The 26,777-nt window shown below is 29.0% G+C and overlaps 1 pseudogene; it reads right to left on the minus strand.

Moving 5' to 3' along the window:
- Window positions 1-2,379: 2,379 nt before the first annotated feature.
- On the minus strand, window positions 2,380-11,200 carry LOC114415838 (annotated as a pseudogene).
- Between the last annotated feature and the right edge of the window lie 15,577 nt (window positions 11,201-26,777).

Genomic DNA, 26,777 nt, shown 5'->3' on the forward strand with positions numbered 1-26,777 from the left:
TTTTTTTTCTCATCTTGACTATCAAGACATTAGTTCAAACAAATCAAATTAAAAAAAAACTAGCCTCCTTTTCAATATACAATTCCTAGCTAATGCATCTCAACAATTTTTTTAGGGAAAAATATGCCTATACTTTTATGAAATATTATTTTTAGTTTTCGAAATTTCATACTATTTAATTTATTCCTTGTTTTATATACTTCTTCACAAAATTCTCACAAACTACGTTAGCTTTTGTCTGATGTGGCTAATATAGTGTTTTGTTTAAATTGATTAAAATGATGTGGAAAGTTGTTTTATTTTTTATTTTTTTAAAAAGAAGGTATTAATATGTCTCTTCAAACACATTAAACCGTAACTTTTAAGACTCAATTTTATTTTCATTTTCATTGTTATTCTTCAACAAATGTTGTAGATTTGTTATTTGTTATGTAAGAAATGATGTTAACATCATTTATGAAGAGGGATTAAAAATAACTTTTTTTTAAAAAGTACTATGACTAAATTAAATGATATGAAACAATGAGAACTAAAAATAAGATTTCATGAAAATATAGAGATTAAAAATATTTTTTTTTATAATTATCACATCAAACACTTTTGCTATCAATTTAAAAAGAATATTTATTATCTAGCTACATTCTTTAATATATTCAAACACAAACACACATTGTTATTAATTGAGTTTTATCAAAAATCATAATTTTATAAGTCTTATTCCTCTATCATAATCTTACCATTCACACTTATAATTTTTAATAAATTTTAATCAGTAAAAAATATATAATAAAGAAAAGAAATATGTTAAAGAGTCTATTATATTTACTCATCTATTTATCATTTTATTACAAATTCTAATTTTTTTATATCATGATATTGGTATGGAGTATCTATCAAATTTTACTGATAATTAATTTTTATCATAAAATCTAACTGACCCACCTTTAATAAGATTTTTCCTCTCAATCATATTTTTTTTATCCACAATACTCAAACCCAGGATTTTATCAAGGAGACTGAATCTGAGACCTTTCACTTTTCTAACCTTATGTCATGTATAGGGAAAAAGAAAGAAAACCCTAATAAGTATCATGATATGCAAACATGAGATATATAAGATTAGTTGGGTAGTTAAAAAAAAGTGAAAGGTTGAAGGTTTGTTAAAAAACTAACTAATAATTAATATTTCTCGATAAAAAAATAAAAACTAAAAATCACTACAAAACTTCAAGCTGGCCACTCTCCAGCTATACTCTAGTTCATATTCATGATCTATTACGATACCAGTATCCCACCATCTGAATCAAGCTTGTATCATTTTGATCAGTTAGCTATACGTATTAATCAAGGCCATAACTTTAACTTTTTAATACCCCACCAGTCCATAAAGTAGAAGCCAAGCACCGTGATTAAAACCACAAGGAGTGGATATATATAAACTCCCAAAGTACCAAATGATTTCTTCAAAGCGATGTAAACATAGCTACCTGCAGTACACAATGTAATACTTAATATGAAAAAATCAGGCACCCTATGCCCAGTGGCACCACTCAATAGTAAACTTGACCAATAAAATTAAACAACTATTTAGTGAATTTACTCTACCATATTTTATAATTTTTCCATCTAATTTAATTTCCCTGAAAAAATTGGTTGTTTATAATTATTATGTCTTAGCCATTGGCCCTTATAGTTCGAGCAATATCTTAAGCTATCAGCCCTATCCAAAAACAGATTCAAAAATCACTCGCAGAGTCGTATGCAGGTGTAGTGTAGCTATCTGATTATCTGGAATACACTTCACTTGTCGGGGTCCTGTCTTTACCAATACACATCAACCAACGGGATATATATTAGGAATTTGACAAATGTACTTATTTATGAGTCATTTTCATGCATTCGCTGAAACTATTGGTTAACAGCAAAGTCCAATCATGAAACTTATAATGTCGATAGAGATAAATAAATGATCTTATGAATCAAAATAATAAATATAGAACAACAGACCAGCCAATGAGCCAAATAGGGTTCATAGAGTGAAGAAGTGTTTGTGTGAAGCCTAAATGAAATTAGAGCAATCGAAAGAATCAAATATGATGTGTTCAAGAGCATTCCTTTAGTTCCTTTTCAATTAATCATTTAAGCTTATCTGACTTTTTATTTCTAGCACGAGGATTGGTGAAAGAGATGCATAGTAGAAAGAAAAAAATAATCACCGGTTTGTGTAATTTGCATAGGTAGTACTGAATCACTTATGCAGGAATTGCGCAATTCAAAGACATCTCTAACTCATCATATGACATGAATAACTAGCTTGCCGAATCATATTGAATCTTGCAACTCAAACAACTATAACATGGACTCCTAAACAATAAAAGAATATATATCAAATATCTGGTTGATTTGGCAATTTGAACTGTCTAATAACATCATCAATAATTATACAAGTAATCCATAAATTATAAAATAATAAGTAAATATTCCAAGTATACAACTCAATTTGTCACTATCTAAATGAAATGAATTATTTTTTTCAAGAATTTGTTGAAAAAATATATACACATTTCTTTTAATTTTTCAATTTCCAGGCCTTATATTATTTCAGCTTATCTACTAGAAAAAACAAAGGCTGAATTGTACTTTTTACCCCTAACTTTTTATTTTTTGGCGAATTTTGCTTCAACAAATTAATTTGACACATTTTACTTTCAACTTTTAAGAAACTTGCCAATTTTATCCTCCATCAATTTACTCCTAACACAATTGCACTTTTTACTCCCAATTTTTTATTTTTTGGTGAATTTTATCCAACTTTTTGTTTTTTTTGGCAAATTTCACCCTCAACTTTTCTGCTTATTAATGGATAAATGATAGAGGATAAAATTCACAAGTTTCTTAAAAGTTAGAGATAAAATACGTCAAATTAATTTGTTGGGATAAAATGTGCCAAAAATGAAAAAGTTGGGAGTAAAAAGTGCAATTAAGCCAAAAGAAAATTCCCTTGGCTGGCACTTGGGAATGGAAATATTTAAATTCATAACTCCTAAGGAGATACAGAATTACAGACTAGTAAGGATTAAGGAAACTTCCTTGTTCAAATGAAATATGATTTAAATTATAAGAAACCCGACTGCTGCAAACATTCTCTCTCTCTCTCTCTCTGCATGTTTTGCACTTGAATATGTGTGCTATTGGTGGGGAAAATTGCAAGTTTTGTTTTTAATGGGATTTTGAAATATCTAGTGTAATCCATCTACCGGAGTAAATGGACAACATTTTCCTCGAGCAAAAAAATCAAGGAAAAAGATGCTCACCAGATTCGAACGAGGGGATTGAGGATAGTCAGCCATAGCCTGAGACACAAAATGCTCATTTGTCATCTGCAATATTGTCCCTCTAACAGACTCAGCAAGCAGACTCAGCAAGATCCAGAATCTCAGCTTCCAATGCCTCAACATCCAGACCTGAAGGATCTAATAATTCAGGAAATCTGGCATCATGTGGTTTGTTGATCATCCCTGTTATGTTTATCGCTTCCAACAAATTTCCACCATTATGGACTGCAAGGCTAAACGCAGCAACTGCCAAAGGGTCCCTTAGTCGATCACTCAATGCTTTATGTAATGCTAGGATACCAACCCTGAAAACATAGATTCCCGATGTACTTAGCTTTGTCCACCCAATCTCAGAAGAATGGGTAGAAATAAAAACAATGTTTATAAATAATTTTAACCATCAAAGAAAATTAAGAAAAGAAAACTTCAATCATACTCAAAGTGTGAAAATTACTAAATGATTAAATTAAATATACAAGAGCTCCAAAAGTATGATATTTTTGTTTTTTATGAACCAAAACTTTGTTAAAAAGAAAATTAAAAAAAATCAGAAATGATATAGATGTTTCCCAGACACACTGGTGTGGGGCACTTGATTTCACCTAAGGCAATTCTGAATTTAGATTATAGTTTCACCTAAGACAAGATTAGCAAAAACACTGTGAGCATGGCATTTTCTTTAAATAGTCATAGACCGTGTCTTTGGCACGATTATGAGGTCTTCAATTCTATCTTATTTAGAACTGATAACGAGGCCCCCCTTCCCCTCTCCCCTTTTTAGAGGGAAGAACCTTCATTCCCATTCCCCCTGACCCATTCTCAGGTTTTAGTTCTAGATCCCAAAAAGAAAAATGAATTGTCCATAGACCAGTGACAGGCACTGAAAGAGTGTGAGACTTGGTGCAACGATAAGGTTGCTGCCTGAGACTTGGAGGTCAGGAATTGTCCATAGACCATTGTATTTTGCAGGGACATAATGGCATGGACCAAAAACAAAACACGCTATATTTACAATGACTAAAAACAAAAATCACAGTACCTTACAAGGATATAAAATTAAAACTACTATATTTGCAGGGATGTAAAACATATTGCTAACAGAAAGTAAATGGCAAGGAGAAAAACAGGAGACAACAAATATTGCAGGCATAAAAAAAAAGTTACAGATACTAAAAACAAAAACAGCTGATCTCAAACATATTTAAAGCCCAAATGGATTGTTATATAAACTACTTCATAAAAGAAGAAAATTAAAGTAAACCATGGGATTCAATTGATGATAAATGAATGGGGAAATAGAGGTTCTTTGTGAGACATTCACTCTGAAACAGGAAGAGAAAAAAGACCAACAAACTTAATTCATGTCTTCAAACATGTCAGTGTATAGCATGATCCTCAAAGAAGGCTTAACTGCAGTTCTTGTGCTAATTACAAAAGTATTCTAATGCATTTTTTTTTCACAAAGCATTACAATTATGTTTATCACATGGATATGGCTAACAAAGTAAAACAAGGGAGATAAAGGCATTGTTGTTGCATAACTCTTACCATAAGCTATTCTGGCATGGTCGATTAGGTGCCAAAAGTTTATCCAACTTGGAGAACAAATCCAACAAGAAAGGTCGATTAGGTGTCAAAAGATTATCCAAATTGGAGAACAAAGACTGCAATGAAATTACAGAAGATCCAACAAGTAAAATTTCAATGCGGTGCTATTATCTTATGCATTTTAAGATCATACCCAAGAAACAAATATTCTTATTACTCCTGCTCCCGATTCACTACTTGGAAATTCTTAGACTTTGGTCATATGTTTATATTATAAGACTAGTATGAAAAGCTTTAATGGCTAAGTCGGACAATAAGGTACACACATTATGCAGTCCATTCTGATATAAAAGAAGGATTTGGTAGACTTTAATGTTGAAAACCCTAAAATAATTAAAATAAGAATGAATTCCTAATTTATCTAATTCTTAGTCAAGGTATTCAAACTGAGTTAAATAACCCCTCCCCACCCCACCCCCCGAAAAAAAATCCATGTCCCCAGTAACCAAGGAACTTATCATATAGCAAAGTCTAGTTTATATAGCATATGCGAGGATTATGTGAAATTGGGAGAGGGCTTGAATTAATTTCCTAACACGTACATGTTTTAATGCACAACTTGATAGACAGGATAACAAACAAGTTACTAAGTTAGCTTAGAAAGCTTGATGAAGATATAAGGTTGACCCAGTGGTTGGAGAAGGGAGGGCGAGAGGTCGCGGGTTCGAATCTCCCCAACTAACATTTCTAACAAAACTACCATTTTCCGATAAAAAAAAAAAAAAGCTTAGGAAGCTTGATCTCTAGTATGCTATTCCACGTAGATTAATGTTGGCAAGTTAATCTATATCCTGCAAACGTCATAAGTCTAAACTCCACAAAGAGGTTGGGGTTACCAGAAGCATATTGGTTCTTCTATCCTGTCTTTGAAATCCATGTTGAGCAAATAAGCAGCCTGTAATATTGAACCTAAATTAAACATGCATTCCATGATTGGGATTCAGAAATTAAATGCAAAATCAATATCTACCTGAAAGGGGAGAAGTATATCTAGAAGACCGGATTTCCATAATAGCCTCAAAGAAGCTTCCCCGGAACCATATGCTAGCATATAATTCATTTCCATCAAGAGCCTACCCTGAAACAATTAAAGAAGGAAAACAAATTAGCCAAGAAATTGGTATACATATAGTTAGAAATTAGAATATCCATGAAATATCTCACAATATTAGTATTGTATTTTAGAATATCTTAAAGTATCTTGGATGATCTTGTGGAGGGTGGTTTCACTATTTTATCATGTTTATTGATTTCTTTAAGAAACTAAGAATTAAGAGAATCTAGCTAGTACTAGTATACATAAGGATTAGTGTTTTATCTTTTATATCATGTCATTGTACACGAGAGAATAACAACAGCAACAACAAAGCATTATCCCACTTGATGAGATCGGCTATATGAATCACACGACACCATTTGGCACGGTTAAAAACTAAAGTTTCAAAAATATTGTTTAGCCTGAGATCTTCCTTAATAATTTCCTCCAACATCCTTTTTAATCTCCCTTTTCTCCTTTTGACTGACTAAAAATCTTGCAATCTACTCTTCTAACTGATAACGGCTAATTATGAGTATATTTTGGAGTTAAATTATATAGGAATTTATAATTTTTCTCTCTTAATTCTTTCTTTTTGAGCAAATAATTGTTAAATTAACATCATTTAAGTTTTTGTGCAGAGAATATTAAAAGTGGTGAATTTATGATGCTTAGTGAGTAAAATAAAACTTAAGAAAGCAAGGATAATTAAGGAAAACAAGGCTAATTAGGGAAATGAGGCTAATTAAGAAAAGAAGACTAATCAAGGAAAACAAGCTAATTAAGGAAAACAAGACTAATTATGAAAAACAAGACTAATTAAGAAAAGTAGACTAATTAAGAAGTCTGCTAATCTGCACCTATAAAAGAAGAAGAGAGAAAAAGGAAAAAACACACACAGAAATTCCAAGAGAATACAATTCCTTATAGAAGACAAAGGTTAGAAGAAGGAGGAACAAGCATTGAAAGTCATTCTTTCCCTCTATTTCTTTTCTTATCTTTTCACTCTACTAAATATTCCCCTCTTGCAATTGTAAAGTTTCCGTGACAATGAGAGACTAAACCTCCTTTGTTGGGAACTTGACAGTCAACTACTCTTTATGTAATTTCTTTTTCTATCTATTTATAAATATTACATTTGCATTATCTTTTCATGTCCTTAATATTATTGTTTGTGACTTGATCACTCATTTGCATGATAAGTTTTAGGGATAGCGTTGAGAAACGTTATTTTCCAAGAGAACTGAAAAAGTGTATCTAAATAAAGTCATCACTAGATTGATATTTATTTAGCCTGTTATACATCTTTATTCTTAATGCAATTTATTATTTTAGTTCTACAAAGGGATTTGAGAGAGAAAATAGATAAATTGGACTTTTTCATGCGGAGGACCAAAGTTGGAGTATACTAGTAGATGCAAGTGTAAATTGGAATAATTATAAATAGAGAAAAATCATTAACATTGCATCAAAGAGTAGCTCTGGTAGACTAAGTTTTCAACATTTTCATCTTCTGAATTTTCTTCTACAATAATATTGGACTTTCTCATCTTTTTTGTCTTTAATTAATTTAAATTCTTGTTTAATTTCTCCTCTTATTTGATTTAATTTTCTGCAAATTTAAATTATTGTTTTTCTCATAATCTTTTTAAGTCAATTTTCTTTAACTTCTTTTATTAATAAAATATTCATCTAGGTAAGTACAAACAAAATCCTTGTGGATTCGACGCTTGTCAATCCATCAACACTAATTGACACCTCTTGTGGTCTTCTTTGTACATGCCCAAACCACCTCTTGTAGGCTAAGAATACCGATAGAATATCTTATCATATATTTTGATAATATATTCTATCAAATACAAACTGATTAGTTAGGCTAGCAATACTGATAGAATATCTTATCATATATTCTATCACATTTCAACATGTCTTTCCACAAATAGGTCTGTTTGAGCCTATCTTTCGGCAGATTAGCTCCATTTTAGCCTAATGACTCCACTTTATCCTATCTTTCCACAAATTGGCTATGCTTCAGTCTATCTTTCCATAGCCTTGCTCCATTTCATACTGTCTTTTTGCATAGATTGCCATAAGGAAAAAAAACATGGTAACAAAATAAAGTTTCAGATTTTTTAAGGAGCTCAGAAGCAGAGTACTGATTGTGATAGGTCACAGAGAATGGTTTCGCTCTAATAACATTTAAATTATAGGATTTTAGGCGTTGAAGGGGGAAATTGAGAGAATAGAGACTTTGAATAATATTCATGTGTATTATGATGTTATATGTTATAATGTGCTACAGTACATAAATCACTAACCCTTATTTATATTAATATATCATATCATAATCCTAACTAAAACCAATACTAGGAGATAAAATATGATACTCAAAATTGATTAAAGAAATAATCAAGATATTATTGGAATTTTTTTATATATTCTAACAAATACCTTATCAAGGCTTAATACTGAAGAAGACAGATTTTTAATAAAATGAGTTGTTTCCTTTGAAATACTAAATCCTAAGCGAGCAGCAATTCTAATTGCACGAAGAATACCAGCTGCAGAAAAAAAATGTTGTCAGACTTTAAAATGCACAATATTCAGAAAAGCAGTATGAAGCAATTGATCATGGAAACTCACCACAATCTTCCTGAAATGAAGTTTCAGTAGGGATTACTGTTCGCACCTATTCACACAGAAAATTGTTACAAAGTCTCAAACTGCTGCTTAGCAAAAGTAATATAAGAAACCACAGATGATATGAGATACATGCACATTTTAGCTTTTCTAATATCTTCTATTCCTCCAAAATAATCATAGACAATTCTTGCATATGGATCAAGCATCAACCTGCAAGAGCATGAAGTTCGTTAACAGCATAAGAGTCGTACAAACTGAAGTATATGTGAATTTAAAAAAAGCAGAGTGGTTATAGAGAAGACAATTGCAGACGCCCTCCCCCTCCTTCTTCCTTCAAAGAGAGCAAGAGAGAAAGATTTTTTCAATCTTTTTTTTTGCAGGGACTGGTGTGCAACCCATTAATTGTAAAGTCTCGGTTTAAACAATTCATCCAACGAAGTTGATCCTTCTTATCACAGCCATTAGGTGCTTCAATATGATGAGAGAATTCCATACCCGCCTTGCATTTAGTAGTATCAAAACTTGAAACCTAATCAGAATGGAGATAAGATTATCAATAAAAATAAATAAATAAATAAAAAGCAATTAAAGAAATTCAGCACTTAATACAGACAAATTCAAGTAAGCATTTCAGCAGAGAAAATTCACACCAAAGCTAAAATGCTTCAAAGTTAACAGGAATATCCAACCTCAACAATGGTATCATCGATGTGAACATGGCATACCGGAAAACGTTTACCAACTATCTCACACAATGAAAATGTTCTCGTCACCTGCAAATTGAATTAATATTCATCATGTAATTTTAAGATCCAAAGACATTGAGCCCAAAATAGAAGTTTAAGTTTTCAAGTGAGATTGGATAGATTAACTATTTATGCAAAGCCAAATGCCAAAGCAAACACATTTGTTGCCCTTTTAAGTGCTATTTAATGAACATAATAGTTTGATCTATAGCACTGTCCAGTAAACTGTCATTTCATAAATATAATTCATAAACTTTTAAAAACACAAAATAAAATAGAAGTAATCTCTTTAAGCTCAGCTGAAGTTATAACATCAAAGTCCTTTGGTGTTTGCTTTAGAATAAGATCCCACACACAACCTCCTACAAGGTATACATCATATCCTACAAGGAGAAGAAAAACAAATTACAGACATTTAAAAAGCAGGACACTCAGAATATAAAAATCAAGCAAAAATGGAGAAACATAATTGGCATTGACAATAAAAATAAAATAAATATATCAAGACATGATAGCATAGCAATACATACATAATCCATACCAAATCAAATACAATCACACTCATCTAAACACAATCAAAGCAAGCATCTACAAAAACAACATACTTGAAGATCACTTAGTATTGCTCATATAAATCTAGAAGTCTTAGAACTTATGCTTAAGCTATGAACTTACAAAAGCAAGACATATACCACAGTAAAAGATCAATTTGTCCAGGACCATAACTGGTTAAAAATTGGCTTGTGTGGATGAGAATAAAAATAAAGGTACTGCATAGTCACAGACTCGCAATTATTTTTTAACATCTAAAGGCATCACAGATTATGCAAGGTCTGAGGAGATGTTCAGGAAGTACAGTTACAGGCCAATTCTTTTATTTGGTTGATGCTGCAATCCCTAAGTGGGAAATTTAAAAGTCTTCTAGCCTGAATATAATCAAAATGCAAAAGGTTACACTGAATCATTAGTTGCAGTATAATTACACTGAATCATTATACACATTGTGCAGTATAACTACTTTTTGGACAAGCGAATTCATTTATGGTTCGCTGTAAAATCACAGCCACTAGACATTAATCACATTATGTTTCACCAACTCTTTAGCATGAAGTTCAGACTTCAGATTGTATGTGGCTCGATTTTTCTAGTATCCTATTCCTATTTTAATTTTCTGGTTTGTGTCTAATGTATGCCTATTTAAAGGCTAATGGTTGATGAATAAAGTGAGTAAAACTCCTCCCAATTTTCAGCTGTGTTGGTTTTGCCTTTCATTTGCATTAGCTTCTGTCACTTTTCTACAAAGCAGAGGTGTAATCGCCATATAAATCTAAACCCCAGCAATCAACAATGTCACTTTATAACTAACAAAAATATCATTGAAATGCATCTCCTTTCATCTTCCATATGCAAAAACCCAGCTTAAGAAAGTGACAGACGTGTATTTACCCTTTTTCTTTAGCCCGTTAAGAACCTTTTTCGTAGTGCTTCCAATCATTGAATTGTGAACCCCAATCTCTGCGTAATTCAGCCTCTTCCATGTCGGGGCCTTCTCGTTTTCTTAATTTAACAACACGGTCCATTTCAGAATTACACAATGCAAAAGTCCAATTCAAAATTTCCAAAAAAAAATGTAAAACCCTAAGCTTAACACCAACTGAGATGAGTCTTCCCTTGCCTTCTTCACGAATTGAGACACTGCTTAGTTCGTTTGTCGGGGCCTCTGCCTTAGCCACCGCGAGAGATCTCGGCACAACCTTGGGGACACATTGGAAGGGAGTGGAACGAAGATGAAGAGTGGATTTGCGCGCGAACTTTAAGCTAGCGAGCGTCATGGGAATGAACAGAGATGAAACATACGCGCGCGCAGAGAAATGTTTACAAGCTACACTGTTTGCATTGTAGTTGAAATCTGAACACAGCCTATCCCATAGGCCATAGGGTTTAGGGTTTAAGTAGAATCTATTTTTCATATTTTTCCCCTAAAATATAATTTTAGTTTTTCATGTTTTTCTTTTTTGAGTTTTTTTTCCCCTAAATTTCAAAATTTTTACGTAGATCCTGTAGTATCTATGTTAAATTAAGTAGAGAGTAAGAAGAGTTTAAAAGTCCCTATAGTATCTATGTTAAATTAAGTAGAGAGTAAGAAGAGTTTAAAAGTCCCTAACTCAAACAGGTTTCAAATAAATTTTTATCGAACACATGGAAGATGATTTTTGTATTTTTCTTTTAGAATAAATAGTTATTTTTGTCCCTGAATATATAAAGTGTTGACAAATTTATTCCAGAAAAATAAAAATTTAAATTTTAGTCCTCGAAAATGAAAAAAGTGCGACAAATATATTCACCTGTTAACTTTCGTCTATCACCATTAATGAAGGAGTCTACGTGGCACAAAGGAACGAAAATATCACAAAAATAATTACCAACATGGCCACTAAATAGATTAGACCAAGATGCCACTAAGTTACGATTGGACCAAAATGTCAATAATTTTTCATTGGATCAAAATGTCAGTAAGTTACCATTCAACTAAAATATTAGTTCGTTCCCATTTGGCCAAAATGTCAATAAGCTATCATTGGATCAAAATGTCAATAATTTTCCATTAGACCAAAATATCGGTAATTTTTTTTGGACTAAAATGTCAGTACTTTTCTATTGGATTAATTTGTGGTACCCCAAATTTCGTTTCATTTAAAGATAAAATATAATTTATTCTTTGTCTTTCTCTCATTTTTATCGTTGCAAGCATAATAAGTTAGAACAAAGATAATAATAAGCATAATAATGATTAATAAACATAATTTGTCTGTTGATATAAAATTTCTAATGTGACAGCACTTCATCCAAAATATGAGATTCAAACAAAAATGCATAATCATTAAGTTAATCTCTACAAAAAATGAAACCCAACTTGATTTTTGTCACTACCTAATATTGACACAATAGCAATTTTCAAAAATAAACATTCTATCAATGTGCAAAAATAAACATTGTAAGAGTGTATCAATCATTATAAATTTATCCAAATTATAATAATTAGTTAGAATCTACTATAATCAAAATACAGGCATATCTCATATTTCATTTCTTCATATCTTGGCAGCGAGACATTCCTAGTGTGGGTATGAAGCTCATGTAATTCGGTTGGTTCATCTTATGAGATGGTACATCTGGGAATATAATTTGAATTGGTGTTGAAGGCCTAACTGGAGGTGGTCTAAACACAGTTGACAATGATGAAGGTATGAACCTTGTTTCCTACAACAATTATAAATAGTGATTAGTTATGCATAACATAATTTAATAATAACTGGAGGTGGTCTAAACACAGTTGACAATGATAGAGGTATGAAGCTTGTTTCCTACAACAATTATAAATAATAACTAGTTATGCATGACATAATTTAATAATAACTACTCGATTACATGTAAAAGTCACTCAAAACATAGGAGTTGAAGCACTTTGAGTGGTAGTTGGAGTTAGAGCTACAACACTTCTAGCATTAAAAGTTGGAATACTTTTAAAATTAGCTGGAAGTTGTTCAACTTATGGAGTATATTGAGAGCAGTTAATCTCATCCTACAAATATGCAACATCTAACATAAATAACTCGTTAGCAACAATAAAAATAATTAATCAAATTTTAAAAAATATGTTATTGGTGTTGTTGTGGTTGCATTTGAGTTACAATGTTTGCTAAAATAATTATATTTATTAATCAATATTACTTTTCTTATTATGTTTGTTCTAACTTATGCTTGCATCAATAAAAAAAGGAGGAAGATGAAGATTAAACTATATTTCACCCTTAAATGAAACGAAATTTGACATCTGACAAATTAGTCCAATAAAAATGTATTGACATTTTGGTAAAAAAAAAATTACTAACGTTTTGGTCTAATGGAAAATTACTAACATTTTAGTCCAATAGTAATTTACTAACATTTTGGTCAAATGAAAACATCCTAACATTTTGGTAAAAAAATCACTGATATTTTGGTCCAATAAAAAATCATTGATATTTTGGTCCAATGATAACTTACTGACATTTTTTGTCTAATTTATTTCATAGTCATGTTGGCAATCATTTTTGTGATATTTTCGTGTGTTTAAGTGTCTATGTCACGTAGGATTTTTCATTAATGATAATAGATGAAAGTTAACGGATGAATAAATTTGTCACACTTTATTCACTTTCGGAGACTAAAATTTGAATTTTCATCTTTTGTGAATGAATTTATCAATGTTTTACACATTTATAAATAAAAATGATCATTTATCTTTTCTTTTATTTTATGAAGAGATGACTATTGTTTTGTTTTCCAATATAATTCTTTCTTAGCCAACTCGTATGTCTTGAAGAACTTAATGATATTATTTTGATTCATGAAGTTGAGGATGCATCTAAACTTTGATTTTGGGCCCATAAACATTTGGATTGTGTCTTACAAAGTCATTACAATTTTTTTTACATAAAGACTAAGACTTGTTGCTATGGAGCAATTGGTAAGTCCTTGTGAATGTAGTTTCATTCCTAACACAATAGTGGTGACAATAATATTATAACGTAGGAAGTCTTTCATTTCACCAGAAGTAAAAAGGATAAAACTTGGTGGATGGTGAACAAAGTGGACTGGAAAAAGCGTATGATCGTCTCAAGTACGTGAGAGTTCGTCTGGAATACCCTTATTGATGCAGGTTGTCCCAAAAATTTTGTTGATCTCTTTGGGCTTTATATCTCATTGTCCAATATTAGAATGCTTTAGAATGGTGAAACGTTGGACGAGTTTAAACTGCGAAGGTTGTGGTGGAGGGAATTGAGATCAAAATGGTGCCTATGATCCTAACATATGGTTATAATTTAGGTTGTTGCTCAATCTTAATGGTAGAGCTTTGAGCTCTTCTTATTGGCATCCAAACAACAATTTTAAATGCACTAAAGATATAAATTTACACTATCATTTTATTATGAATTATAATATATAATAATTTTATCAACTTTTATTAAAACTATTTTATAAGTCATCTCAAAGATATTTTTTTTTATTAATTTACAATATAAAAATATTTACAATGGTAATACATGACTATTAAACTCCAGTTTAGTATAGAGTAAATAAAAAAAATGCAAATATTATATACGAAACTGGTTTTTACTATAAAACTGGAGATAATTTAATTTATTTTAAAAATTTCAAATTAAATATTCTAATGCAATTTAAAATGTGGGCTTGCAATAGCAATTTAAAATTTCTGATTATAATGACCAAGATAACACCAACAAATTGTTGACCAAAATACTGATAAATTCAGGACCCGTTCAAATATCCACCAAGAGTCCTTTTCCATTGCTATCCTTTGCTCTTGTTCTAGCCATATAACTTGCTAAACTTATAAACATACAAAGTCTAACAAAAGCATAATTGCATAAAAATGCTGTCCAGACTTTAGACAGCATTGGCCATTGGACAATGATATATAGGAAAGAACGAAAATGAGAATATATACTGGACTTAATCCACTGAAGATTCTGGGCTTTCTATGGTCCCATACTCCCATTATTACATTGAATAATTGTTTCCTTCTGAGAGCCCATGCGCAAAGCTTTTTCATTTCCTTTTTCGAAAGTAAATGAAAAATGAAGATAAAAAATTAACCGAAAAATCGACAATTTTTTGTTACAACCAAAAAATCAATAAAACTTGATTATATAAAGGATAAAATTAAGAATTTCAAATAAATATGAATACTTTTTATGATAAATGTTTTATTGTGTAAGGGTTTTTCTTGGTTAATTTTTTAAATAAAAAATTGTGAAAATATAACTATAAAAAAATGATACCAACAACATTTAAATTCGAAAATACACACAATAATATCTATAATAACTATAATTAAAAACTAAATAATAACATTATATAAATGTCTATTGTCATAATATTAAACTAAAACAAAATTTTCTTCCAGGGAATCACTTTAACCTGGTTGATATCTAGTTATGTATTAATTTACTTCTTTTTATATCTGTTTGTAAGATGTTTGATTTCATTTTATTTTTTTTGTCAAAATTAATTTAAAATTTTCATGTTAAATTGTTAATGACAAATTCTGTACCGATTTCTTTTTTTTTTTTTTTTGTTAATGGCAAGGCAACACAGAGTTGCTTTTAATTATTCACGATATCTCCGTGATTTTTGGATTCTACCAATCTAAACACACTATTCATCTCTGTATCAGTTCTTTACAAAAATCAATTTAAAAGTTAACCAAACTGATCTTGTGACCGATTCTTGATTAGATTGGTCAGACTGCTTTTTGTTAATCTTTTTCAATTCAAGTCTTATAGCATGACATGTAAGTAGCTCGCTAGTCATTCAATAATTATATACTATTATATATTAAATAAAGGAGGAAAATTATTAAGTTGTTTAAAGTTAGCGATTATTATGCCCACACACACACACACACACATATATATATATATATATATATATAATTCTATTCTTTTTATGGATAGTTAATTTGCATAGATAATTGTAATATTTTAAAAATTAAAATTTAACTCTTAAAATAAGAAACGCCAACTTCTATGGATCTTGAAAACGTGAATAGAAATTAATTCCACTTTTAGAAAAAGTTATACCTCCACTATCAAACGAAAGAGCCAGCGAGTTGAAAAATCATCAAATTCATCCAAGAGAGCAATGACAAAGTAGTTGCTTTAAGTATTCCCATCAACAATTCTCTATGTTTGTGCATGGTTAATTTTTCGCAACAAATGGTCACATTTATAATCTTTAAAAATAATAATACCCATATGTGTGTAGGGAGGGCCGAATTTTTACTTGTAATATACTTATAAAGGATATATATATATATATATCTTCTCATGTCACTTTGTTAGCTTCATTTTCAAGTGGGCTATGATTTTTGGACGCACTTTGGGTAGCAGATTTCGTAAAAGAAGCGTACGTACTGCTTTTGTTCTCTTCTGAAGAAGCCAATTGTTGTGAAAATATAGCTGTATATTGATCTTATATGTTTGAACTTTAAACCAGTGGTGTATTAATTGCTATCTCAGAATGGAATATCTTAATAGGGCTTATAGGCTATACGTCCAAGTTGCCATCATGTTGTTGTGGTCCAAATTGGGCATGGAAGTTTGCATAAGATCATAATCACATAGATACCCTAAGCTCAAACGTATTTACAAACGTACAGTTCTCGGTTAGTCTTTGTTATTGCCTCGCTCCCGCGTTTTCATGCACATATATGGCTCTCGTAGAGATTGCCTAATTTTTTTGAGTCATTTTCGGGCTTTATCAAATTGATATGGTTATACATAATATTTTCTTAATACAAAACACATGTATTTTTCACTCGATATAATCTTCGTGATAATATCATAAACAATAAAAATCTTTATTCGAGTTCTTAATACAGGTATATATTCATATGTCTCAAATTCAAAATATTTAATTAAACTAAAATAATTCTCGATTAATTGATCCACTCTTGTTCAATGATAATTTGTATTCAATATGAAATAGACATGCAATTGCAATTCCTCAGAGAATACTAAGACATGCAGCAGAGTGAAAATATGAGGCAGACGTTTTATTGCTAATGCAATACCACTGGCCCTAACCTTATCATCATCTCAGATGGAATTTAGTTCAATCCACACATACTAGACATTGTTTTATATGTGGTAGCGTGTGCATGTCAATATTATCTCACCATCATTTCTTGAAAGAAAATAAAGAAAAAAACCTTAGCTTGGATGCATGTTAGTTGTATTCATATTCTTGCTATCAATTCCATAAGATCGTGGGACATGACTCACGGTACACATTTTCTGAAATGAAAGTGCAGGAAAACTGTCAATCACTTCAGCCAGCTGTGAGCCAAAATCAAAATCAAAATCAAATTACAAGTTACAATTTATGTTCTTTGTCATAAGGAAGAACCAAATTAAAGCCCCATATACACAAGAAACAAATCATCTGTTGCACCCAACTGTGTCTCTAAATTGAAAGGAACATTAATTAATGAGATTATTCACGTAACTAAGATGATATATATAAGAAATCTTAGTACTACAAGAATATTTAAGAGTTTTCTTTTACATATAATTGCAGGGGAAGTATAACCAATGTAAAATTATGCATGTGAAATTAAGTTGCATATAGCTAGTGTTGGAAATTCTACAATGTTTTTTATGACGAATTAGTATATCAATCTTTTTTTCATGAATAGATGACAGAAATAACCTTGTAGTTGCATGTCTAATTAGTGGAAAGGGATATTTCATGCATATAGAGACGTCAACATGCGTAAGAGGACACGCATGCATTGACACGGATAGCAACGAAGCTAATTCTTTCATATTAATTCTTCGCTGGTGAATTGGAAATATATTCTAGCTGTCATAATATTGAAGGATATATGAATAAAAAATAACCACTAACCACTCGGTAAAAGATATTGTGTTGTCCAAAGTGATATGATTATAATGCTTGGCGATAATGGACGAGAGGATAAGGTTGAAAGAAAGTAAAATTAATTTGATCTCTCAAAAACGAATTTAAGTGGAATAGTTTATCTCATCATGCTAAGAGTGATGGTTAAGAAATTCATTTTTGGCGCATGGACCCTAATACGAAACTGTCGCAATCCATCATATTTTGAGTAATTAGAGACGTCTATGGAAGTTTTGAAGTAAAGACAGAAACTAAGATTTAGTTGATCAAATTGTTAATGTACCCAACAGAAAAACACAACAACGCATAAAGAAGCTGCCAAAGATCGCCGTAACACATGATCACACAAATCAATCGTTGTTTATTTGTAATGTACAGGAATTCAAAGTTTCAATTAATGATTGTGCTTAACAATCGTCGGTAATAGGAAATGACAAATTAAACAAAACCACATTGTATATGTTTTTTTTATTTGTGTTCGAAAATTATGCTAAAATTTGTAAAAAAAAAAACATAAAAAATAAAAAAAGAAATCAAACAGGACTTAAATATGAGCCCTACGTACACACACAGCTGGTGTATATATTAAGGTACACTAGTCCAATTTCGTGAAGCTGGCACCGACAAGTATATATTATATAGTCTCTTCCGAATTAAATGTACACAAAATTAGTATAACGAATTCCTAACCCACGTCGAAATTAATCACGCGTGGTGGATTCGTCGGCATTGCAAGATTTGGTTAGCCACTATTTTCTCTTTCTCCGGTAACGTGAGTGGCGGCGAATTCTATTCTATTTTGGTTATGTTATGGATGTAGTTGTACCCACCAACAACCACTAGCAATTACAATATCCAATTCAACGGTCACTAGACCCTGTTTTCTTGTGGGACATTGGTCTAAATTAGTGTATGGTCGTATTTGTCTTTTACTTTGTATTTCGACTATCGAAAGCCACTACAATATGGTCCATCAATTGCTATAAAATTGAGGCATTTAAAATATGTTTAAACTTAATTTAAACTAAATATGCCATTGCCAACTATGATATATATATATATATATAAAAAAAAAACTAAATATGCCATCTTATTTTGTCTCTCTGCATGCTCGTGCTTGATTGACATATATAGAAATGGCTAGCGTGTTCTCCATATAAACAAATAAGATCCAAAGAGATTTTTTTTCTTGGTGTTATTATAAGATCCATATATATAGAGATAGTATAAACATATCCAGCTTTTCTTCATTTACATTAAATACAAATGCTTGTTAAGATATCAAAGGGCGGGAAATTGAATCGTAGGTTGGAGTGTAGTAATTAATTATAAGATCTTCATATTTCAGAACTAGAGAAGACAATTGTTATATATACGCACACACTCACATGAATAAGAATTGAATGATGGTGGGGTGTTTATGAAGGAAAATGAATGTACGTTCGAGCTGGTGTAATTATTATAAGATCTGCATATTTCTTGTGGAAGAAGAACCCTAAGCATACTCAACAATAAAAATGACGGTGGGTGTGTATGAGTGGCATCTATGGACAATATGCTCAGTCATACAACACACAGTGATGAAAATTGATGAATACTTGACTTTCCATTTTTTGAATTTCAAACTTGTCATTGTCATATTGTTAATGTATAAGTTTCCTTAAAAAATGTTCACGAAAAAAAGACATGTATTTTTTAATTAAATTTTGATCGTATTTTTCTGACCAACACAAATAGCTTTCAATGATTAATGTTATCTTATATATATATATATATAATATGTTTTATGCGTAAAAATAGAAAGTGAAATAATTAAATTTAAATCATATATAAAAAATTAAAATTTAATAAAAAAAAGTCATATAACATTAAATCTTAATCATTTATATTTAATTATATACATGATCTAGATTTAATTTTTTTTACATATATTTCTCTCATTCATATATATATATATATATATATATATATATATATATATATATATATATAATTTAAGTTTTGTGTTTCATAATTATTATAAAAATTAATAAAATTTTCATACAAAATAATTTATGAGTATAAGTAAATGATGATATAAAAATTCTTTATATCGTGACCGTCATGTATATTATTTTCCTTTTCTATATATATAATATTTATGAGAGGTAGACATTCTTTTAGCTGGTTAAGATCACAATGCATTCCAACTGAGCTAGCACGAAACAGGCCACCATATGCCAGGCCACCATGCCGATTCGTCAAAAAAATGAAAACTAATTTATGTACTTGGTCAAAACTGGGTCATATTGGGGGAAAAGTTACAATTGTCATCCAAACCCAAACAACTTGGATAGCAACGTGTTGATAAAAAAAAATATTAATATTAGGAGAGAAGTTAATTAACAGGGTTAATATTTATCTAAGTATACTAAAAACTTATTATTCTAATTTTATACTTCTTAATTTTATACTTATCTTCTTCTTTTTTAAGATTTTTTTATACTTATCTTAATTATACCATTGTTTATATTTGACTTAATTATATTTTTGATACAAATATTATAATTGTGTTTGTTTCATTCTCAAGTTCAAGTTATACAAATTAGGTCCTCCAAATGTCTCAACATTTAATAGTTTGTGCTTACATAGTTGCATTGCATTAGATGATGAGATGTTGATATGTGATAATATCACATGTTATTGAGCCACCTCTAGATATAAAGTCCTATAAACTTTTAGCTTAAGATGTTCCGTCTTAAATGCAAAAAAGGTGTATTAGAAATGTTAAGTTAATTTTTGGAATTGAATTAATTAATCTTATATTTAAATTCTCTTATGATATTAAACTCTATCATAATAAAGTTGTTAGGTTTATTGAACACTTATTATTGAACTCATTATTAAATTGTTATCAAATCATTCATAAATATTTAATTTTATAAATTTTAAGCTTGTGTAATATATATATATATATATATATATATATATATATATATATATATATAAATATATAAAAGTGCAAAACAACCTTCACCTGATCCTTAGTTATCTTTTAGATTGACTTGGACCAAAATTTAAATTCTAAGAGTATAAAGCTCTCAAGCATACCATATGCATTAATTCCAATGACAACCACTCAAAAAAAGAAAAAGAAAAAACTCTTTTTCTTTTTTTTATGAACAATAAAAACCTTTTTACTTAGTTATTAACCAATGTCCAGATCTAAATTATATCAAATAAAGCTTGAAGTCCGCATTAACAACCTTATTTTTAAAAATAATATTATCTTTATGTAATTATAAAGACGTCCCCCCAAAAAAAAAACACCTAGCCTGTTTTAAATTTATTTATTTTTCCCTGTAAAACCACAACTGTATTGTAAGAAACGAGTCATGCAGTCCACGAGCAACTCCAATTGAATTAAAGTCCTAACCATTTATAACAAATGCTTTAAAAAAATGAAGAGAACATACAAAAAAACATAAGATGCCATATTGATTCATCCTCGATCATCATGTTAAAAATCTTAGGCCTCTAGCAAGATATTTCGTTTCTTCATGTTGACCTTCGTTTGTATTCTGTCTGAAACATTAAATGGAATAGGTACATATCCCATGCATCAAAAGAAAATCTGTTTGTAAGAGCACCCTATTCTTACAACAAAGCATATGTCGTCTTAATAATAGAGTAGTAACATGAAGAATCTAAAAGAAAAACGTGAAGAATCTCACTTCAAAGTTCAGTATATATAGTAACTTATTTTAAAAGCACTATAATTTAACGTATGATGAACTTTTACTGTACAGTATACTGAACCTGGAATTTAAATTATATTTGGATATTTTGTAAAAGATTAACTTTTTATTAGATCTAATCCCTTGTTAATCAATATTATTTTGTTAATATATAGTTAATATAAATTATAAAAAAAGAGTTACATAAGTAATTTCACACTCACCATAAATTATGTTGAGGCATCATTCTTATTGAGAATTGATGATTTAGTTTATTGGGTCATTAGCCATTAATATAATTATTTAAATATATTTTGTAAATATGGTGGTGCAACTTAATTAGGTTAAATCTATTAGTGAAACTTATTTGGGAGTTAAAGTTTTCTTTTTATTTAATTTAATATGGTTATTTATTTTAAGCAGAGGGTTATCATACTTGTACATATCATTATATTTCAGGGAGATGAAAAGGAAGGAGGAAAGAAAAAGAAAAATAGGGAGAATTAAATTTGTTTTTCTTCGCTATTTATTTCTCTTCTAACATTGGAAGATGGGGAAGAAAAGGAAAAATAATGTAATTTTCTTATGAACTTAGTTATTATGTTGATAGAGTTTATTATAAAATTTTAATCATAAATTAATTTTATTTTTTTGTTGGATAATAATTTTTATTAAAATAAAACATAAGGGGTAATTTTTTCTAGAGTTGTCAATTTGACAAGTTAGACTAATTCATTGAGGTCAGCCCCTTATATATGGGTCATCATATTTTTCTGAGTCATGTCACTTTAACTGTACATGTAGAGTGGCAAATTTTAGCTCAATTCAGCTCTGTACCAGTTTATATGTTAAATAGGCTAACCCATGAGCTCATATTTTCATGTAATGCTTATGTAAAAGAATTACTTTCCGATCGAATACATTACCATTCTAATGGCTAATGACAAAATTGTCCATCTTTGAAATTAAATATTAAATATAATTACATATACGTACTGTAATTGTTATCATTTTTTTTTTCAAAAATGATTTTTATTATTATTTTCATTTCTATTTTTTTTAATCTCAAGCCAACGGATATCGGTCTAGCTAACCCACCATAAACAACCCCATCAACTAATAAATTTTCAGATCAAATTGAATTGAGTCAAAATAATTTTAAAATAACTTTATATATTATCTTATTCCATATTTTATATCAAACCAATTGGACAAGGCCATCAAACGCACCCTTATTTAATTTTAATACTCATATTTCAACCCATATACATATCCAGATTATTAATCTCACTCAAAACCATGTAGTTGCACTCATACGCTGTTCCACTGACAGATCATCATATAACGACAGCGAATACTTATCGTAGTTCCCATTCGTGTCAATATATATAATTATATCTCTTACAGCGATAATGTGTTAATAAGAGAAATAAATTCCTATCGCACTAATAAAAAGACATGCTTTGATGACTTTTGTTTTTAATCCATATCCATGATCTTACTTTAGTTAATTAAGTGCAATATCTCCTCCATCAAAATCTAAATCAAGAATATTATTTTCCCTTCCATCTAATCCTCTCCATTAAAATAGTATATATTTGACATTACATATTTTAAATTTTTATTCTATTTTTTTTATAAAAAAAAAAGAAACGATAAAGCAAACATATTTTTAAAGAAAACGAGATTTAGATTCTAAAAAATAGTTTTTTAGTGAATATTTTTACAATTTCTCTTTAAAAAGTTAATTTTAATAGTTTTCATCTTCTACTTGATTTCTGATTTTCATTCATTCCAAATCTCAAGATTTAACAACATATTATTATTCACTTAAGAAAATAACACACTAATTAAAAAAAAGTGAAATTCCAATATTTTTAAACTCAAACTAAAATATTATCAAGAAACTTGCTAATATTGTAAGATAGAGATACACCTCCCCAAAAATATACCGTAATGTAAGGCCTCTACATTTTTTTAAATGTTACTTAATAAATATAAATAAAAGAACATTATTCCGTATTTTGTGCTATTTTTTTCTTTATGGAACATGTATGTATTATTCTAATTATCACAAAATTTAAGAATTAATTATGCTTTCAAAACATTAAACATGAAATTAAGATCAAATAAATATTTTTCACCTGCTATATATAGTATTATAGTCCTATACCTTCTATTTAATTTATATAATAGTGTTTTTTGTTATGTGTTCAATTAGTATAATTTTTTAATTGTTAGTTAAATTAATGTACTAATTTTAATATAATAATTTAATTTTATAGTTGATCTCCTCAAAGAAAATCTTCTAGCTCCGCTCCTGAATAAATCCCAATGATATTAAATTTAAATTCAAAGGTCTTGCTTTTAACTTTAAATTAAATTTTAAACTAAAAGCTCAACTAATACAAAGTGCGGGAATCGATATAAAATTATGTCAACTTAATTATATATATATATATATATATATATATATATAATGATATCAAATTCAAAACTCTGATATAGACAATTAAGTATTTAGAAATATAATTTTATTATTCACCATTGATTATATTTTTATCCAACTCAAATAAGTTTATCTCCCATAAAATTAAGATATATGCTATCTCTATCGAAAAAAAAAACTATTAAAAAAAATCTTTAAAGCAGACAAAGAGGCTAGGGTGAAGAACAGATAAACACAGCACTCACTTTCTTAGGTTAAAATGTGTGGATAATTTACAAAAAGTTAGCACGAGAGGCACATGCAAGCATAGCCACGACAAGGAGGGAGGAAAAGCTCCGGGCAATAGCATGCAGTCCCAATTCAGAGTTCCTTGGGGAAGAAAACACGAGCCATGGTCCATGCCATAGGGCTTTTACTTGTTTATCCAAGTTGCAATGCTAAATTAATAGCGTTTCTAGTGCACGATAAAGGGTAATGTGTCCTTTTCTATCGGTACATATTATTATTATCACGTTGTTCTTTGAACACGCTCCACTTCCTCCGTGCATAATCCTGCATTATTATTCCAGGTCTGAAACATTGAACTGTTGTGGGTAATATTCATAACAGACAATTCAACGGCTGACTGAAATGTTGAATCTATTAACAAGGCGAAATTAATGGCTTTTTTAGAAGATCTAGACATAAAGGGACTTGAATAATCAAACAAGAAAGTGGACCAGTGGAGTTCCATCTTGACTTTCATCAACAATTTTGAATCTGGTTAAAATTTAGTATGTATGTCGTGGGGGTGACCCATAAGGATTTCTTATTTATTTATTTATTTATTTAGACGAAAGTATAAATTTGAAGAGAAAAATATTTAATTTTTTAAACATAAACATAATTGGTTTATGAAAAATATTAATTATATAAATAAAAAAAATATTTTAAATTAAAATTGATTATAAAAAGTTACAAATGATATATGTACTGTTTTTAAAGAAAAATAATCATTTTCAAGAAAACCAATACTATTTTGATATATAAAACATTTTAAATTTTTTTATATATTTTATTTTTGAATTTTAAAATTTATTATTTTAATAATAATAATAATAATAATAATGTTAAAAAAATACGTGTCGTATACTTGATATTATATTCAGATACTATATGTTTTCTCTTTAATAATTCTTAAAATATATTTTTATTTTTAAATATTTTAAATTAATATTCAATTTTTTCTACCAAAATTAGGTATAAGGAGAAATTCTTAAGTTTTTATTATTGCAATTTTTATCAATTAAAATATTTTGAAGTTTTTCAAAACATAAAGAGATGCAAAACTTGCATTGTATTTTTATTGGAGGAAACATTGCTTTAATAAGAGTAATAGATGTACATTTGCTTAAGTTGAAAGATTAATTTTGATTGGACTGTTATCAGCATAACTAAAAATATTTGTAAGTTGCACTTTAATACATAAATATATAAAATTAATAATACTTATATCCTAATTAAGTGAAAATATTTGAACCATAAAATTTCTAGTTGAAGAAAAAATTATGTATTCTGATACTCAGTTAAAAAAATTCTTAATATAGATTTATTTATATTGCTAATGTAATGTAAATTGTTTCCCACAAAAAACACAATATATAAGTTGTGGAAAATTTATCAAATAAGATTGTAAAATTAACACTGTTTTCTAAAATATGTCATCTACTGATAATTTCTTATAAGCTTTCATGTCTTACACATATAAAAAATAGTAAATTTATCAAAATGATATTTAACCTTTTTCTATTCCTACACTAATCTCTTATTTGCTTAAAAAATATTACACTTGCATTCGATATATACATTATACTAATTTTCTTAATTGTTTAAAAAGTATTACATTGTGTACCTCTATAAGCAATGTTATTGTAAACATTAAAAAAAAATGGGTATAGTGTGCAATCTGAAAAAAAAAACTCAAGAAAATGCCAAAAATATGGATATAATATGCAATCTGAAAAAACTCTATAGCACACCAGTATGATACTATGATCATTTACTCTATAAAATACAAGTAAATTAAATTTTTGGGGTCCGCCTCTGTTTCCATTTAAACTGATTTGATATATACATGCGGGAAACTTGCCTTGACCCAATTAATATTTTTTGACTAAATATTCTCTACTTTGTGAAGTCAGGGATTACTGCAAGAAGACAACCATTATGATATATCGTAGTGTAGTGCTTATTAAATTTTATTTATTTAAATAAAAATAATTATTGAGTTATTTTAAATTGAAGTGTTTTTTTACTGCAAGATAACCATTAAATTTAAGTGTTGAAATATTCAATATTTTTATTTACTAATAGTTCATTTAAAATTTCATATGTAATTAATTTAATTTTAGTATAAATTAATATAAATTTTTATGTAAATTAAATAAAAATATAAACAGATAAATTTGACTTTATATAATTATATTTTTCAGTCCATTTAAACATGATTTTTTGTAAATAAATATACAAATAAAGAAAATTTATAATATATACCTATAAAAAACCAATACATAATAAGATATATATACAAAATATAAAAATTCAATTCTTATTATTAAATGGTTATGCTCCAACAATATAAAATAATCTTAAATTATTACTTAATCATGTTTGTATGATTTTTCACATAATTATTATATAAATCAATAAACTTAATTTATATGATAAAATGTGATTGAATGACATATATAAAAATATTTTATATTTTTTTTACAAAAA

This window comes from Glycine soja, chromosome 6, assembly GCF_004193775.1.
Source record: "Glycine soja cultivar W05 chromosome 6, ASM419377v2, whole genome shotgun sequence".
Taxonomy (NCBI): domain Eukaryota; kingdom Viridiplantae; phylum Streptophyta; class Magnoliopsida; order Fabales; family Fabaceae; genus Glycine; species Glycine soja.